Source organism: Petaurus breviceps, unplaced genomic scaffold (assembly GCF_028583685.1).
Source record: "Petaurus breviceps papuanus isolate PSGF00001 unplaced genomic scaffold, PetGlider_PUasm1.0 108, whole genome shotgun sequence".
In the NCBI taxonomy this organism is placed as follows: Eukaryota; Metazoa; Chordata; class Mammalia; order Diprotodontia; family Petauridae; genus Petaurus; species Petaurus breviceps.
Genome location: NW_027185593.1, coordinates 927,967 through 944,925, shown reverse-complemented (window position 1 = coordinate 944,925; position 16,959 = coordinate 927,967). Strand labels below are relative to the sequence as shown.

General features: G+C 47.7%; 1 pseudogene; it reads right to left on the bottom strand.

Moving 5' to 3' along the window:
• Positions 1-16,959, bottom strand: part of LOC138153336 (uncharacterized) — a 42,439-nt pseudogene that overhangs the window by 1,267 nt on the left and 24,213 nt on the right.

Sequence of the window (16,959 nt, the reverse complement as noted above, 5' to 3'; positions counted from 1 at the left end):
TAAAGCAATCGTGGTTAAGTAACTTGCTCAAGGTTACACGGCCAGTTATTTCTGGGTGTGGTGCTGAGTATCTGAGCCCGGATTTGATCCAGGTCATCCCGACACTGGAGCCGGTGCTCTTACTCGCTGAGCCACCTGGCCGCTCCTTAGGCCTCCCTTCTTAAGCTGCTGTGGAGCGGCCCCTCTCAAAAGTCAAGGCACCAGCCCCGGAGAATAGGCTCCTGCCTCTGTCTCCTCTCCAGCTTCACAGATCTTTTCTTCCTGCCAGGAGAAAGTGAAGGAAGCTGTTGCCAGGCCAGCGCCATGGACTCTCCCAGCTCTACTCCCTCTGGCTCAGCAGAGCGACTGGTAGTGCTCTCTCCCTGCCCTCAAGAGGTGAGCCCTGCCTCTACAGCCCAGAGAGCCCCTAGATTCAGGGCCACCTTCTCCAGGCCCCCTCCCCTGATCCACCCAGGGAGCACCAACTTGCCCCTTCAGACCTAATAACCCAGAGATGCTGCAGATAAATCCTCATATGTTAGGGCCTTGGTCCCATTTGGGCAGAGATGACTAGTGGGCCTCCCCCCTAGGAGCCCCTGCACACAGAAGGTACTTCAGAAACATCTGGGGCATTTGTAATCCCAGGGCGCCACTGGTCTGGGCACCTGCTACACAAATGAGAATTTAGTAAACATCCCAAACAAATATTTCTGAACTTCTCGGTCTGGAGAGAAGCCATGCATACCACTGAATGGCAACAAAAAGAGAGAGAGAGATCTAGGGGCATCAGGACCAAGGGACAGGGCCAAGCTGGTCTGGACCAAACACCAGCCTCCAGTGCTCTTACAGCACCCACATCTGGGCTGATTGGGCAAAGAAGTAGGTCTCCCTCACACCAATGGAAGTGGTTACTGCTGTGAGGCATGAGACACCCCCTCGAAAGCCGTCCCCAACACTGTCAGGGAGAGCACAAGGCTACAAAAAGGCAGCCAAATCCTCACAGCCATCAGGCCAGCTTTAATCTGGGGCCTCTAGCAGTCGAGAGATTGGGCTGAAAAGGGTCAGGCCAGAGACAGAAAAAAAAAAAAAAAGGTTGGGGGAGGCTAAGCCCTGTCTTGGAGAAGGAGAGAATCCATCTTTTCCTCTTGGCTGGGTCTCACCTGAAGTAGTCACTGCAGGCAGCCAAGACCACCTTGTGGACTTGGAAGGCTTCATTGTTGATGGTGAGAATGACATCCAAGAGCTGGCCCTGGGCTCGGAGGGTAGCCAGTCCCTGCAGGAGGGTCGTGCTGTGGCCCGGAGCAGAGAAGGTGCACTTCAGAGCCCCGTTCTTGTCAGCCATGCTGCAGAGAGGGAACAAACACGAAAATCATTTTCAGAGCTGTCATCTAGGACCCCGAGAGCCTCAGCATCCCAAGGAGCTCTGAAATGTAGGGCCATTTAGGGAAAGCAAGAAAAGTAAAGTCATGTTGGGCTCTTCAGAAAGCCCCTCGTCAGGAAAGTGGCCGGAAGTGCCCATCTGTGACTCCTATAGCACATCCCCATACCCAGGGCCGCCCATTGGGAAGGCCTACTTTCCCCTCACCTAGTACAGCCATCTAGGAACCCAGGGATTCTGAAACAGCCAAAACTGTGTGGCACATGTCTCCAGAGGCTCCCTGAAAGTCATGTCTGCCCCCATACCTGTACCCTCACCTACACCTCCAGCCATTACAAAAACTGCCTGCTGGGGAGAGAGGTAAGTAGGAGAGAACCTCTCTGGGGGTCTCAGAAATTCAGAATTCTCTAGGCTGTCACTGAATGATGAGGCCTTGTTCAAGTCCCTTGCCCTATACAAGCCTGAATTTCCTCTTCTATAAAATAAACGAAATGGACTACCTGATTTCTTACCCAGATACAAGATTCTATGATATTATGTTCAAAGATCTTGCCTAAGCTCTGACATTTGCAAGGGCCCATGGCCTAGCTTTAACATTTAATGTTCTAAGGGTCATCCAGACTCTGATATTCTCTGTTCTAAAGGCCCTCCCAGTTCTGACATCCTAGGTTCTAAGGGCCCTCCCAGCTCTAATATCTAGTGTTCTGAGGGCTCTCCCAGCTCTGACATTATGTGTTCTGAGTGCCTTCCTTGGTGTGATATTCTGTGTTCTAAGGTCCCTCCCAGCTCTGACATCCTGTGTTCTAAGGGCCATCCCAGTTCTGATATTCTGTGTCCAAAGTTCTAAGGGTCCTCTTAGCCCTGACATTCTATGTTCTAGGTTTTCTGCTCCAAACTCCCCTCTAGCTCTGACGGTCTGTCATATCTTCTAAAGTCCCTTCTAGACCTGAACTCTTAATCTCCTCCTAGAAAGGACTCAGAATTTCTTGTTTCTTCTCTATCCCACACATCCAAGGGGAGGCCTCCCCACAGCATGGCTAGGTGAGCATGCCTGCCCCACCCCCTCCTGCCACAGTAGCCCCGTAGCTATCTCCACAAATGAATCCTCTCCATTAAGCTGCTCTTTGCACTTTGGCCAATAATTCCCAAATTAATTTCCCTGATGTGGCACTACTTCTATTACAGCTGAGCACTTCACATGGCCATTTCCATCTTCAACTGCACTTGACCAAAAGACATAAATTACCCCCATGTCTTCTCAGGAGAATTAAATTGACGAGACTGTCACATCCACTACATGCCTTGGAAGGGGAGGCCATCAACAGCTACACCAGGCCCTCCAGAAGAAGAGGGATCAGTGGCTTTCTAATAATAATCATCACAGCCCCCACAGGCCGTGGGAAGGTGCATGTGTGCACAAGGGAGTATTCTGCCTCTGAAAAGTGCTGGATCATCCCCAGTTGTGAGATGAGGAAATTGCCCAAAGTTATGCAGCAAATTCATGGCAGAACCAGGCCTGAAGACTCACCCCAAGGCTGGACACTCAAACCCAAGGTTCATGACTGCCAGAGCAACACTTACACAAAATCAAATGTAGGGCAGGGAAAGTGGTCATCGTCAGGCAGAGTCTCCCATTTAACACAGAATTGAGTTTTGAAGCCTTAGAATTGAGATGTCGGGGCGGCTAGGTGGAGTCAGGAGGACCTGAGTTCAAATTTGGGCTCAGATACTTGGGGCAAGTCACTTAACCCCAATTGCCCTCCAAAAAGCAAAAACAAAAAACAAAAAACAAAAAAAACCTGAGATGTCTAGAAGAAGGAAGGGTTTTTTTCTTTTTTTTTTTTTTTTTAACTAAATCAATCCCATCTGCTGGAAAAGACCTTTAGGCCCTAGTGGACCCCCCCCCCAATCGAGGAAGGAAGTAGCTGCTAGAAAATGTGTTCTTAAAAATGTAATCCCTTCTTCTCTTTACATCTGATTTTTAAAGCAATTTTTTTTTTAAAGTAGGGCCTCCATATTTTTGGTCTCTCCTTTGTCCAATTCATCCTATACACCCCTGCTATACACAGTGGTCAGATTATTCTGCCTAAGACTAAAGGGTCTTAACTCATTACTCCCTGGCTCAAACATTTTTAGAAGCTCCCTACTGCCTGAAACATAAAATATAAGCTTCACATTCTGGAATTTCAGGTTCTTCACAATCTGGCTCCCATATCCATATTACTGCCCTTCATATACCCTACACCAGGGCCAAAAATGGTCTCCTAATTGCTTCTGGAACTCAACAGGCCATTTCTTTTTTTTTGCTTTTTCATAGGGGTAATTGGGGTTAAGTGACTTGCCCAAGGTCACACGGCTAGTACGTGTTAAGTGTCTGAGGTCATATTTGAACTCAGGTCTTATTGATTCCGGGGTCGGTGCTTTATTCACTGCACCACCCAGCCACCCCATTTCTTTCTTTCTTTAGCATTTAAAATGTCGTTTTTAAAATTCTGGATTTAACAAATACCACTAAATGAGCATTTCTATCTACAAAGAACAGAAACGAGGATAGTATCAGCACCACGTAAAGCATACCTCTCTCTCCAAGAACACAACAGATTCAACACATCATTTTCAAAGCTTCCTGAGTCATGAGCATTTCCTCCTGACCTTCTGCCCACTCTCTTCTGGACATCTCTGAAGATCAACTTGTTTCCCACCCTGAAGGTTCATACAAGCCTTTCCCAAGGAGCCAAAAACGTCTTCTTGACTACGTACACCTCCATCTTTGACTCTCAGAAACTTTGATCTCTTTTTAGGGCTTAGCTCAGATGCTACCTTCTCCAGGAAGACTTCCCAAGTCTCCCTCGTTAAATTCCTTCTATTTACTACTTCTCTGTCCTTGTACCTTTGTCTCTCTGGGCCACAGTAAGTTCCCTGATCTTTTTCTGAATTTTGCATCTTCCAAGGCTTAGCACAGTGCTTGGTACACAGACAGTACTTAATGTTTGTTAAATTGAACTGAATTTTTCATGGATTGGAGGAAGCACTCACATGAGGCCCTACTATGTGCACAGCACTGCACGGAAACAACACTGCCCCTTCCCTCAGGGTGCTTACAATTTAATGGGGGGGGTGGAGATGGGGGTTGTGAATTACATATACAAATAACTATGATGCAAGCTAGAAAATGGGTAATTTAAGTGATGAATTAAAGGCACTAGGCCCAAACAAACTGCCTCCTGCCCTGCTCAAAGACCTGTTATGTGTGATTCCTGAACGACACAGTCCAGAAGCCTTTGAAACACCTTGGAGAACACAAGAAGTACAGAAGGTCTGGTGAAAGGAAAATGTCCCAGTCTTCAAAGCAGAAAAAAAGCAGTCATCAAACTCCCTTTAGTTCAAAGACTGAAAGCATGACTTCCAATTCCCGGCAAAGTTCTAGGGTGTACTATTAAAAGGAAGGTTTGTGAACAGCTAGGAAAGACAGCACCAATCCCAAGGGGCCAGTACAGCTTCCTCGGAAAAAGGTCATACCAGACTAAGCCACTTCCTTTTTGGACAGGACTAACAAACAAGGAAATCAGAGGAATCCTGTAGCTACAATTTACTTAGATTTCAACAAAGTATTGACAGTCTTTCATGCCCATCCTTGTGGGAAAGATAGAGATGGGCTAGAGGAAAGGTATTGTTTGACAGCCCTGGACCTGGATGAATGACCAGCCAGACCCAAAGTGTAGTCCATAATGGCTCAATATCATTTGGCAGGAAGTCTCCAGAAGTCCCCCACAAAGTGTCCACAGCCCTATCCCTGCTGGTTATTTTTTGTTGTGGCTGTTTTTTAAAGACATATTTATTAAGTCTGCATGTAACAATAAGTAGGAAGAGATAAACTGTCACATTAGATGAGTCAGGATCAACTAAGCTCAACAGGCTGGAACACTGAACTGCATTAAATCAGATGACATTTAAAGGGATAAATGTGAAGTTCTACACTTGGGCTCAAAAAATCAATGTCAGAAGTACAATATGGTAGAAGAGTGGCTGGACCAGCAGTTTGTCTGAAAGAGATCTGGGTATCTGAATGGACAGCAGGCTGACTACAAATATGCAAAGTCAATGAGGCTTTGGTAAGAGAGGCATGGTGCCAACATCAAGGGAGGGGTCAAAGTCCTCATTTTCTGAATTTAACTAGGCAGATCTTCCAATAGCAAACACTGTGGAGCTTTCATGCTCAGTAGGACCTGCCAGAGCCTGGGTTCTATTGACAGAACCTTCAAGAACCCAGGGTCATAGGGTAGCTAGGTGGCTCAGTGAATAGAGCTCTGGCCCTGGAGTCAGGAGGACCTGAGTTCAAATCCACCCTCAGACACTTGACACACTTACTAGCCGTGTGACTTTGGGCAAGTCACTTAACCCCAATTGCCCTCCAAAAAGAAAAAAAAAAGAACCCAGGGTCAGCACCACCCCAGATGAGGAATCAGGAGAACTTGAGTTGCAGAAGTGTAAAATAAACAAAATAAAACAGGAGCAAAGCTGTGCTGGCTTCAGTCAGGAGACCTGCACAGGATCCTGCTCTGTCATTTCCTAGAAACACTTTCCAAGTCTGGGTTCACCCTTAGCAGATTGGACTGGAAAGTCTGGGGGGGACCCTGGACTCCAGAGTATCCCCAAAGTCAGGAAAGCAGACCTATTAACATTAACACCATTAAAAAAAAAAAACAGAAGAAGCTGTTGGTCTGATTTACAAGGGGCTGGGAGGGGGCAGGTCAGAATGGCTTTACAACTTGGGGAGAAGCAAAATAAATACTCAAGTTTCTTTAGCACTGAAAAGTAATTTCCAAACAATATCTCTGCAAGTCGGAGAATAAATAAGTATTATTATACCTATTTTACAGAGGAAGGGAAATGACTTGCCCAAGGTCACACAGTTGGCAAGTACCAGAGCTGGGACAAAAACCCAGGTCTGCTTGCTCCAAGCCCAGAATGTTTTTCACTAAATTGGACTATTTCATATAAGGAGACACGGAAGGAATGGAATTAACCCAGAGGCAAAGGAGTGATGCTTCACACCGTGACCCCAAATTTAATCTTTTGTTTGCCCCACATTACTCTAGCCTGATCTTCCTTTAGTAAAAAGCTCTAAATAATAATTCACATTTCTATAGCCCTTTTTAAAACTGAGGTTCCCAGGCTCGCTGATTTAGAGCCAGAAGGAACCTTCAAAATCATCTATTTTACCTAGGAGGAAATTGAGGCCCCAACAGGTTACCTGACTTGCCCAAGGTCACAAAGGCTGGGCCCCTTCAGCTTCCTCTCATCTGCCAAATGCCCTTGCAACCACACAGGAAGGAGATGTTGTAAATAATACTGTCTCCATTTTACAGATCATAAAATGGAAACTCCAGGAGATTAAGGGCTTTGCCCCGGGGTCAACCCTTCCCAGATATATCAGAACAGGAAGCTTCCATCAAGTCCTCTAATCCACAGGCATTTATGGGATGCAGGGATTATAAATTCAAAGGGATAGGTCCCTCCCTTCAAGGAGCTGACATTCTACACTGACTTACATTCATGGAAGAGTATACACCCACACTCACATATTTTATATATGTGTGTGTGTATATACAAATACATATAAACACACACACATATATATATACACACACACATATTATTATTATTTTAAAATAGGATTCCAATGCATCTTTAGATAATTTTCATCCCATGCACATGAAGAATAATTGCTTTAAAGTCAGTGGTCATTTACCTCAGCAGTTAAGTAGAAATCCTAAGTATATCCATTTCAGAATAAATACAGGGGGTGTTTTTGGAGAGAGGGAGCAGCAGCATGAGGTAGCTTGAGAATCAGGAGAGGCCTCAGAGGCCTAGATTGAATTAAGCTTCAATATCAAGAGGGAAAGAGTTCCAGGTGTGGAAAACAACCTCTTCTTCTTTTTTTTTTGGAGGGGGGAGGGCAGGGCAATTGGGATTAAGTGACTTGCCCAAGGTCACATGGCTAGTAGGTGTTAAGTGTCTGAGGCCGAATTTGAACTCAGGTCCTCCTGACTCCAGGGTCGGTGCCCTACTCACTGCACCACCTACCCGACCGAAAACAACTTCTTCTTGATAGGAGGATGAATGAGATACACACAAGGGTTAGAGGGAGCTGGCTATTGGGATGAGAAAGTAGAGATGAGCTGGTGAAAGTGCGAGGAAGCAGTCTAGACAGATCAAAGGAAAACTCATCTGCATTGCCCTGGATGCCCAGGAGGCTCGCTGGCTGGACTCCTAGTGATTTCCAAAGCTCTCTACACCTTCTCTACCTGCCTACAGTTGCAATAAAGGCCCCAAGAAAGGATCCATTGATTCCAAGGATTCTTCAGGGACAGGAGAGGAGGAAGGGGGTAGATGTCTACTTTTTAAGGTCCCAGAGTATCGGAGAGGAGAGAAAACTGGGCTTAAAAACAGGTGGAGGCCCTGGGAAAAGAGCAGGTGGACTAGTCCCTGGTGGGGTAGGAGAAAGGAGAAGAGAGTGGCATGAGGGACGAGGGACAGGGAGCTGGCCCAGCACACGCCAAGCTCCCTGCCCCTGCAGGTCTCCAAGCTAAGATGACCACTGTCAAGGATGTTCCGGAGAAGATCCGGGGGTTGCACCAGATGCCCTCTGAGCTACTGAAGGAGGTCAGTCACACATTTTAGCAAATGCCTATTATATGCCAGGCACTGTGAAAGGCAAAAGCACAGTTCCCACCCTTTAGGAGCTCACAGTCAAGTGGGGGAGACAACATGCCAACAGCTGGGCACACACACCCAGGTGCAGATGGAGAGGGGCACCAGCTGCCGCGCAGCCTAGGAGAAGCCTCCTACAGAAGAGGGCGGCTCTAAGAGCCTCTGAGGGTGCCCAAGGGAGGCACGCACAGTGCTCAGCCCATAATCGATGCTTAACATGCCTCTTCATTCATTCAAGCTCTCAAATCAGGCCGAGGAAATCAGACACTCCAGTGCTCGAGACAGGAGGCACTGTGCTAAGCACTAGAGAGAAAAAAAGCCAGTGCCTGCCCTCCAGGAGCTGACAGCCCAATGGGGGAGACTAAAAGCAAATAAAGGTGTGCACACCAGCCCTCAGCGGATAAGTGGGGAATCATTAACCAGCACCACAGCACCGGAATTACGAGGGCTTGGGACAGTACGGAGACATCAGCTGGTGGAGAGTGGGAGGTAAAGCGTCCCAGGCCTGGGGGGTGAGAAGCAGAGGGCCTTGTTCGTGGAAGAGCCAGGAGCCAGTGTCACCCCATGGAAGAGGACAGTTTGGGGAGTCAGATGTAAAGAAGCCTGGAAAGGCACAAAGGGGATAGGGCACATACAGCAGGAAGGCCTTCGAGGGCCAAACAGAGCAATCTGTATTTGCTCCTGGAGGGGACCAAGCGCCACTAGAGTTTACCTGTTCACGTGATCAGACCTGCGCGTAGGAAAATCCTGAAGGGTGGATGTGTCTGGAAGTCCATCATGCTGAAGAGGAATGAAGCTTGTTCTACCTGGGCCCAGAGGGAAGAACAAGGCACAGCAGGTGGAAGACTGGTAGAGAGGCAGGAGGGCAGTAGGAACAAGCTGGCCGAGAGCAAGCTGGGCTTTGCTGTAGGCACCCGGGGCCTGCTGGTGGAGAGCTCCTCAGGGAGATCTTTGGCTGTCTGCCACCGATGGGGTACAGTTAAGCCAGGACAGAAGCAGGCTGCCTCTGAGGTTCCCTTCAACAACGCCTGGGTCCTGTGATTCTATGATACTGGGTCAGGGGACCAGACACCAGCTTAGAGAGGTATCAATGTCCCTATAGGTAAGAGAGGGAAGAACTCTGCTAGCCGACCAGCCCAGGGATCTTATCTCTGATGGGACACAAAGAAACGGTCTGGTGTCCTTCCTGAAATGTACCTCAAATATTAATAACAATAATAGCTAACATTTACATAGCATTTAGTATGTGCCAGGCACGTAAGGGTTTTATAATTATTATCTCATTTAACTGCCACAATAACCGTGGGGGAAGGGGGTAGGTGCTATTTTATCCCCATTTTACAGATGAGGAAACTGAGGCAAGCAGAGGTTAAGTGACTTGGCTGCATCTGAACTCAGGTCTTCCTGACTGTAGGCCTGGTGCTGTATCCACCAAGCCATCCTGAAGGTCAGAGATGTTCCCCCAACAGCCTGGCTTCCCTTAATAACCTACTATGGTCTGTCCGTCAGCTGACTTCAACGCTAGGGAGTATGTAATAGTGGAGAGAGTTCAAATCCAACTTCAGAGCCCTGTGACCCTGGCCAAGTCATTTAGAACCACTTGGAATTGGCTTCCTCTTCTGTAAAATGGTGTTAATGATAGCACCTTCCTTAGGGGGCTGGTAGGGAATGGAAAGGAGATAACCTCCAAGCACTCTATTAACATCCACTATTACTCTTAAGAGAAGCCCTTTTAAGTACCTACTATGTGCAGAGCAAGGGCATCAGCTCTACAGTTTCTAAAGTCCTTTCCTCCCAACAGCTGGCACAGTCTCCAGCTTACTAACGAAAGCCTCAGGGCCAAGGCTGGCCAAGCACTTTGTCCAAGGCCACACAGTGAGGGCTGCTGGCAGGGGAAGAGCCAGGACTTCTGCATCAGCCCTTCACTAGGCTGGGGCACTGCTCATGTCAAATTCTTCCCAAGGCACAGGGCAGGGGGATAAGTCGAGGTCTATCCACAGAGGGCCGAGTGCTTAGGAGGGGACTTACAGGGGAGGGAGGCTGAATCACTTCTGGCTGTCGCTGCAGGGGGTCCAGAAAGCATTTCAGAAGTAAGTGGCATTCCCATTAGGCCTTGAAGGCAGGCAGATCCCAAAGCCATTTCTTACAAGCTTCCCCAGAGCCAAGAGTTAAATTTTCTGTCTGAGCAGTTACATCCCAGATATTGGCAAAGTACAGATCAGGGCTTGGTTTGTTGTTATTGTTGTTGTTTTAATTGTCTAGATTTAAGATAGCAATGGAGAAAACACTAATAATGTTAAACTGAGAACCGTGTCCTTAGCATATTCTTCTCCTCCCCCCCACCCCAAGCTGGTTGTTAAATATTTACAAGCACACCCCAGCCTGAAGGATAAAAAAAAATCTCAACAGCAAGAGCAGGTAGATGGGAGCGGGAAAGTAAATGAGTAGTAAGTACCAGCAGTCACCATGGATGATTGCAATCCCACAACCATCACGTGATACAGGTATTATCGGCCTATTTCATTTATTTATTTGTTAATTTGCTTTTTGCTTTTTGGAGGGGGAGGGTAGGGCAATTGGGGTCAAGTGACTTGCCCAAGGTCACACGGCTGGTAAGTGTTAAGTGTCTGAGGCCAGATTTGTACTCAGGTCCTCCTGACTCCAGGGCCAGTGCTCTCTTCACTGTACCACCTAGCCACCCCTATCAGCCCCATTTTACAGAGGTGGAAACTGAGGCTTAGAGAAAGGTTAGATGACTGGCCCCTAGTTATACTGTAAATATTAGTGATGGTATTTGAACCCAGATCTCCCAACTTGGAGTCTAGCACTCCATTCCCGGCACGATGGTGTTGATCTAGATACGGAATGGTAAACTAAAGCTGGGATCTCCAAAGGATTTTTATCTGAGAAAAAGAAACACTGGCAACCTGCTAAAACAATACCTGTGTGCCCTAAAAATGGTGCCCAGGTAGAAAAGAGGGAAATCCCTGGCTCCATCATCACAGGAGCCTGGAAGGCAGAGGGTCCTGATTATCTGGGATTTCCCTCATCCCGTGGCTAGCTCCTCCTTCCCTTAACCCCAGTAAATCCATGGAGGGTTCGGAGGTGAGCACATGGGCACAGACCGTCCTCCCCTGATCACTGAGGCCTCTCCTTGCCCAGCCCCTCTCTTCCTCTGCCCTCACCTCCAGGAGGAATGGGCATCTCCTTCTCCTGCCCACCTCTGGACTTTCCTGCTGCCACTGGGTAATCCAGTGCCTGGCACACAGCAGGGACATCAACACCTCTGACGTCAATGGCCCAATGCAGGTCAGCACCTCACAGTCTCAGAGCTGCCCAGAGCACTGGGAGGTTAAATGACTTGCCCAGGGTCACATAGCCAGGATGTGTCAGGGACCAGGCTTGAGCAGAAGTCTTGCTGGCACCAACCTTTCTCATGCCCAGCACAGAGCAAGTGCTGAGTAAATGTTTGCTGATAGATTGATCTAGGGTAGGGCAGCTAGAGCTTTACCCCAGGTTGCTGAAATTTAGAAGGTGCTGACAGCACCTGTGCGCCTTTAGAAGGCAGAAGGAAATGAGTTTAGCACCTAGTTAGCAAGAAGAATTAGTTAAAATAGGACACTACCAGATGGCAGGCTTCCTTCTCTGGTGGCTGTAGTCCCAGGAAGCTGTTCCCTGGCCTCACCCTCAGGCTCTTCCCTTTCCTTCGGTGACCTCCCCAAAAGCAAACTCACAAGTGTCCACAGCCTGTCTCCAAGGCCCTTGTTCCCCAAGTCCAATGAATTCTCCCTTAGTTCTTTGCCTCACTAAAATGAATTTGTCTTAAGTTGATTTGAATTTTTAAAAAAGAATGTTAAAATTGTATTTACATGTAACTGGGGAAAAAATAAAATATTAAATTACATTTTTTTTTAAAAAAGGAAGTTGATTTGGGAGCACCTGTTAGGTTGCCTGCCCTAAGCACATTTGGTGGTGGTTGCCCAAGCTCCTGGAATTGTTAGGAATGACACTACCTCCCTTTTCTCCACCTGTAAAATGGACATAACATTATTTTACCGCCCATTTCACAGGGCTATTGTACTCCTTGCTGTAGCCTTTGGGAACCTGAATCACAGCCTTGCTCTCATACTCAAGGGCCTAGAGAGACACTGCTGATGCTCCCTGCCCCCATCCCCGCAGTCCTGAGTCCTAACATGTTCCTCTCTCTTTCTACTTTTCTCCCTTCACGGTTTGGACCCTATAGCTCATGGCTCCAATGAGGGATCATTCTCTATCATGAAATACCATGCTTTCATGCCCTGTCACTCTCTACTCACACCCCGCGATCCCAAACCTTGGCTTGGGTTACTCCATCATCCACCTTTTCCCCTGCTATAAAAAAGCTACTGAATACTGAGTGCCACGAAGTCATGCCACAGGGCGCCTTACACGCGCATTCCACGTCTTCTGATTCCTTACTGCCCCTTTAGCAGCCTGGGGAAGCCTGTGGGCCCCTCCTCAAAATAAGGTTTTTAAAAACGGAGGATAAAATACACAGGATCACAAAGGAAACCAATTATACTTAAATACAGTAATCAAAATATTTTTTAAAATAAATGCACAGGGGTGGCTAGGTGGCACAGTGAGTAGAGTGCTGGCCCTGGAGTTGGGAGGACCTGAGTTCAGATCTGGCCTCAGACATTTAACACACACAAACAAAAAACCTAGCCGTGTGACCTTGGGCAAGTTACTTAAACCTGACTGCCCTCCAAAAAGCAAATAATAATAAAAATAATAATAATAATAATAAAATGCACAGACTCTAGGTTAAGGACCTGTGTTAAGCCATCCTTCTCTCCTTTACTAACACACGGTTAAAACAAGAAGCTGGTCTGCGCTCTCTGCTTCCATTTCCTCATCTCCCATCACTTTCCAATCCCTTGCAATCTGGCAACATGCAACTGAAAATGACTCTTACCATGGTGACACCTTAATGATCCTCAACTACTAAACCCTCGAGCCTTTTCTCCATCCTCATCCTTACTCCCTTCTCTGCAACCTTTGATACTGTTGCCCATCCCCTCTTCCCCAATGCTCTTTTCACTTGGCTTCTGTGACACTGCCCTCTCCTGGGTCTTCTCCTACCTGCCCATTGCTTCTCAGTCTCCTTTGGCCAGATCACCTTCGTCCTCTGGATTCCTAAGGGGCAGGATCACCCAAGGCTCGGTTCTGGCCTTTCATCTCCGTCTCCGTCTCCGTCTCCCTCTCCGTCTCCCTCTCCGTCTCCCTCTCCCTCTCCTTCTTCTCTCTCTCTCTCTCTCTCTCTCTCTCTCTCTCTGTCTCTGTCTCTCTCTCTGTTTTTCTCTGTATGTCTCTGTCTTCTGAATACCAGTCCCACAATGCCAGATGGAACTCAAGTCTTCATTCCTAGATGGGCCCCTCCTCTAAACCTCAAGCATTTAAGCACTCACTATATGTCAAGCACTATGATGGGTACTGGGGAGATAGACAAAAACAAACCATCTCTGCCCTGAAAGAGCCACTAGGGGTTCTAACATCCCTCCAGTGGCCCACTTTTGCAACCTCAGGGTTTTCCTTGAATCTTTATCCCCCCATCTCCTATAACCAGACATCACATCTTTTTCATTCTATCAACACAATGTGTTGATCCCCTTCCCTCTGCCCCTGGAATCACTGCCTTAGTTACTCAGGTGATTACAACAGCCTTCTAAGTGGCCTCCCTGGGTCCAGTATCTCCCCTCTCTAATCCACTATCCACACAGATGCCAAGATATTCCTCCTAATGCACAGGCCTGACCACAGCATTCTCTAAAAACCTTCAGGAGCCCCCAAATGCCCCTTGGGTAAATCTCATACTCCGTGGTCTGGCATTTTAAAAGCCATCCACAATCTCTGTTCATCCTTTCCATACATTTCATATCATGTGTTTTCACACACTCTCCATTTCAGGCAAGTTAGACCACGCACTGTTCCCCAAACCTGGCCTGCCACTCACTCTGTTGAATCTGTGCATAACACGCCTGCAATTCAGTCCCTCCATTCCTCCCTCCGAGACTCAGTTCAGACAACATGGCCCAGGGAAGGTTTTCCTGATCTTCTCCTGACCCTCCCCTTGTCCCCCTACACACACCCCAGGGTAGAAAGGCTCTCTGCTCAAGTCACCTTGTCATTTACTTATCTAGGTCAAACTGCAGCCCTCTAGTAAAATGCAAGCAAGCTCTTGAGGGGGTGTCTCATCTTTGTATTTGTAGCACCAAGCACATGAATTCACCCATAGCAAGCCTAGAAATTTTCAGGCACAGTACCAAGGGGCTGAAGAATGCATGTTTCATCTCAAAATAATGTTCGGGGGAAATGAAAATTCACCCTCCAGACTACTCTGTCATTTCTGGGTACAGAAGGACTTCTATCTATTCATTTCCCTCAGGCTCAAGGTGAGATGATCAACCCCTCCCACCAAATATGTCAGAAGTTCCTGGATGGCAGGATCCAAAACTCCTTCACTGTTGCACGCCCCATTGCCCAGAACAGTGCCTTACACATTGTAAGCACTTAATAAATGTCTGCCGAATTTATCTTAGGAAATAATTCTGTTTCCACCCTCTCTCAAAAACATTGGGAGGCTGGAAGGCATGGGGGAAGAGGCAGAGGAGCCGACTCAGAATCCTGGCCAGTCATTGAGCCTCTTTGGGCCTCAGTTTCCTCATCTGTAAAATGAGTTAGAATAAACTCTCTCTAAGGGGCCTTCTAGTTCTAAGTCCGGCTACTAAAACTCTACATACACTGCTTTGTAAACTTTAACCTGCTGCAGAAATGGAATGTCAGAACACAGAATACAGAATGTCATGGTTGTTGTACCCTTATTACAAGTGCTGAGGGAAGCGCATAAAGGAGAATAAATGCTACCTGCCCTCCACAGGCTTGTGCCTAAGTGGGGATACAAGCCTTACCTGCACCCCCTACCCAGCAGCCCCCTAAATGTTATCATGTATAGCACATGCAAAAGGCTAGCTAACCATGCAAGACAGAACAGCCACCAGCATGAGCTTGTGAGGCAGAGACTAAATGAGAGAAGAAACATTGTCGCGGGCCTTAGTAGTTCATGGAGGTAGGTGGTGCTTGGGCAGCTAAGGCAGGGAGATGGGAAGAGAACTTAGAAGAGCAGTGTTGCATGGTTGTTAAGTGCCAACAGCACCCAGAGGCCTGTGCTGAGCACCGGGGGAGACACGAAGTTGAAGCAGCACATATCCTCTGCCCTCCTGGAGTCGAGGCAGGGCCATAAGACAACCCAGATGGCCCCAATGTACATGACACAATCGGGTCATCGCGGAAACAGAGGAGCAGAGAGGAATAGAGGAACTTCCAGAAAGACTCCCTGGAGGAGGAGATATCTGAATTAAGCTCTCGAGGATGGGTATTAGAAAGGCCCAGGCACGGTGTCCAGGAGCCTGGGATCAAAGCTCTGGAGTGAGGAAGGGGTCTCAGAGATGGTCCAATGCAACCTCTTCACTTTATCAATAAGGAGAGGGAGCACAGAGAGGTTCGGTGAACAGCCCCAAGTTAAAAGAGAAGTAAGCAGGAGAGATGGGATTGAATCCCAGGTCCCCAGACCCTCCGATGCCAAATCTCATGCTCTTTCCATTACACCACCCTGAAGGAATTCCCTAAAAGGGGAGAGACAGGCCAGATGGGCCCACTTTCAGATGATTACAATGATAGCCTCAAGCTCCAGAACACAACTGCTTCAATTAGATCCACAACTTCTCCCAGTGGATCAGTCTAATGATCCATGCAGGAAAAACTAAATGGATTAAAAAATCTATTGCCCCTGCTCTGACAGGCAAGAGGGGCCTTGAAATCTTGGGGTGAATATCCTATCCACAAGATAAACACAGAGAGGGTAGGGAGGGGCGATCAAGAAAATTAGAGGAAGAGAGTTACAGGACCCACGACAGGTGAGAAAGGGTCAGAGGACCGACTCTGAGCTCCCAGCCCTAGGACCTGCCAACTGCTAACCACGGCTGCCCCCCAAGCTCTCTCCCGCGCCCTCTTCTCTTCTTCATCCCCACTACTTCAGTGGTGATCTCATCAGCTCCCACGGATTCAATTTTCAATGCAGTTGAAACAGCCCTAACCTCCCTTCTGACTTCCAGACTCGTGCCTTCAACTGCCCATCAGACATCTACGACTGGATACCTATAAACTGGCTTTTTAAAAAATTATTTACTTTATCTTTAGCAATATTTTTTTACAATTTTGAGTTCTAACATCTCTTCCTCCCTTCCACCCCTCCCCCAATCACCATAAGAGCAAGAAATGTGATATCAATTACACACACAAGATCCCATAGACATATCCAGTAAGTGCCCAATACTAAACTCATTCTATTTCACCCCAAACTTCCCTATTACCATCACTCATGTTCCCAATTCCCTTGGCTCCCAACCCAGGTGGCGTCCTGGACTTCTCACTGTCTCTCACCCCACCCCACCCCCATCCAAGCTGTTACCAAGGTCTATCCATTTCACCTTCCTACCATTTCTCCAGTATGGAGTCTCTCTTCTGACACTGCCACCCCTCTGGTCCTAGGACTTTACCTCGAACGGGCACTGTCACACTAACCTGCTGGCTGGGCTCTCTACCTCAAGTCTCTCCTCACTCCAGCCCATCCCCTGCTCAGCTTTCAAACTGATCTCCCTTACCTATTACCTCCAAGATCCAATATTTGGCTTTTAAAGCCCTCCATAACCCAGCCCCTTCCAGTATTTCCAGTTTTCTCACACTTCATTCCCCTCCACATACTCTGTGACACTGGCCTCCTTGTTCCTCACAGGAGACACTCTACCCCCCCCCCCATTCTGGGTGTTTTCTCCAGTTGTCCCCCCCCC